Consider the following 2,500-nt stretch of genomic DNA (forward strand, 5'->3'; position numbering starts at 1 on the left):
CCCATCCCAACCCAGCCCATTCCATCCCAGCCCATCCCATTCCATCCCATTCCAGTCCAGCACATTCCATCCCATTCCAGCCCATCCCACCCCAGCCAATTCCATCCCAGCCCATCTAATTCCAGCCCATCCCCTCCCAGCCCATCCCATTCCATCCCAGCCCCATACTATCTAACTGAGTGCCTCCAGATGAATAGAGAGTCAACCTATCTTTTCTATGACTGCCACAGTCCTTGACTGTATTTGACTTGTGTACAGACAGGGATTTCCAGCAGAGCACACATTGATCTGCTACCTGCTATCCCACTGGGCAAACACTGGTTGAATCAAAGTTGTTTCCATGTCCTTTCAACGAGGTGACGCGGAACCAACATAAAATAGACGTTGAATTGACATCTGTGCCCAGTGGGTTGTGTCTGTTTCTATGATCTGATACCTGCAATGCGTCTGTCTCCATGTTGGTCTACTGTCCTTCTGTCTCCATGTTGGTCTACTGTCTTTCTACCTCAATGATGGTCTCCATGTCATTCTGTCTCCATGTTGGTCTACTGTCCTTCTGTCTCCATGTCATTCTGTCTCCATGTTGGTCTACTGTCCTTCTGTCTCCATGTTGGTCTACTGTCCTTCTGTCTCTATGTTGGTCTACTGTCCTTCTGTCTCCATGTTGGTCTACTGTCTTTCTGTCTCCATGTTGGTCTACTGTCCTTCTGTCTCCATGTTGGTCTACTGTCCTTCTGTCTCCATGTTGGTCTACTGTCCTTCTGTCTCCATGTTGGTCTACTGTCCTTCTGTCTCCATGTTGGTCTACTGTCCTTCTGTCTCTATGTTGGTCTACTGTCTTTCTGTCTCCATGTCCTTCTGTCTTCATGTTGGTGTACTGTCCTTCTGTCTCCATGTTGGTCTACTGTCCTTCTGTCTCTATGTTGGTCTACTGTCCTTCTGTCTCTATGTTGGTCTACTGTCCTTCTGTCTCTATGTTGGTCTACTGTCCTTCTGTCTCTATGTTGGTCTACTGTCCTTCTGTCTCTATGTTGGTCTACTGTCCTTCTCTCTCCATGTTGGTCTACTGTCCTTCTGTCTCCATGTTGGTCTACTGTCCTTCTGTCTCCATGTTGGTCTACTGTCCTTCTGTCTCCATGTTGGTCTACTGTCTTTCTGTCTCCATGTCCTTCTGTCTTCATGTTGGTGTACTGTCCTTCTGTCTCCATGTTGGTCTACTGTCCTTCTGTCTCTATGTTGGTCTACTGTCCTTCTGTCTCTATGTTGGTCTACTGTCCTTCTGTCTCTATGTTGGTCTACTGTCCTTCTGTCTCTATGTTGGTCTACTGTCCTTCTCTCTCCATGTTGGTCTACTGTCCTTCTGTCTCCATGTTGGTATACTGTCCTTCTGTCTCTATGTTGGTCTAATGTCCTTCTCTCTCCATGTTGGTCTACTGTCCTTCTGTCTCCATGTTGGTCTAATGTCCTTCTGTCTCCATGTTGGTCAACTGTCCTTCTGTCTCCATGTTGGTATACTGTCCTTCTGTCTCTATGTTGGTCTAATGTCCTTCTCTCTCCATGTTGGTCTACTGTCCTTCTGTCTCCATGTTGGTCTAATGTCCTTCTGTCTCCATGTTGGTCAACTGTCCTTCTGTCTCCATGTTGGTCTACTGTCCTTCTGTCTCCATGTTGGTCTACTGTCCTTCTGTCTCCATGTTGGTCTACTGTCCTTCTGTCTCCATGTCCTTCTGTCTCTATGTTGGTCTACTGTCCTTCTGTCTCTATGTTGGTCTACTGTCCTTCTGTCTCTATGTTGGTCTACTGTCTTTCTGTCTCCATGTTGGTCTACTGTCCTTCTGTCTCCATGTTGGTCTACTGTCCTTCTGTCTCCATGTTGGTCAACTGTCCTTCTGTCTCCATGTTGGTCTACTGTCCTTCTGTCTCCATGTTGGTCTACTGTCCTTCTGTCTCTATGTTGGTCTACTGTCCTTCTGTCTCTATGTTGGTCTACTGTCCTTCTGTCTCCATGTCCTTCTGTCTCCATATCCTTCTGTCTCCATGTTGCTCTACTGTCCTTCTGTCTCCATGTTGGTCTACTGTCCTTCTGTCACCATGTTGGTCTACTGTCCTTCTGTCTCCATGTCCTTCTGTCTCTATGTTGGTCTACTGTCCTTCTGTCTCTATGTTGGTCTACTGTCCTTCTGTCTCTATGTTGGTCTACTGTCTTTCTGTCTCCATGTTGGTCTACTGTCCTTCTGTCTCCATGTTGGTCTACTGTCTTTCTGTCTCCATGTTGGTCTACTGTCCTTCTGTCTCCATGTCCTTCTGTCTCCATGTTGGTCTCCATGTCGCACCCATGGAAACATGCAGAATGATCTAGAGGTTATGCTGTTCTGCGTTCTGTGTGTTGGCCATAGTCCTCCATGTTGGTCTACTGTCCTTCTGTCTCCATGTTGGTCTACTGTCTTTCTGTCTCTATGTTGGTCTACTGTCCTTCTGTCTCCATGTTGGTCTACTGTCC

The 2,500-nt window shown here is 47.0% G+C and overlaps 1 protein-coding gene across 12 annotated transcripts in view; it reads right to left on the reverse strand.

The window, feature by feature from the left end:
- glra1 (glycine receptor, alpha 1) overlaps positions 1-2,500 on the reverse strand; it is a 116,107-nt gene that overhangs the window by 57,585 nt on the left and 56,022 nt on the right. The window lies entirely within an intron of this gene.

Source organism: Oncorhynchus mykiss, chromosome 14, assembly GCF_057628025.1.
Source record: "Oncorhynchus mykiss isolate SJ-2025 chromosome 14, ASM5762802v1, whole genome shotgun sequence".
Taxonomy (NCBI): Eukaryota; Metazoa; Chordata; class Actinopteri; order Salmoniformes; family Salmonidae; genus Oncorhynchus; species Oncorhynchus mykiss.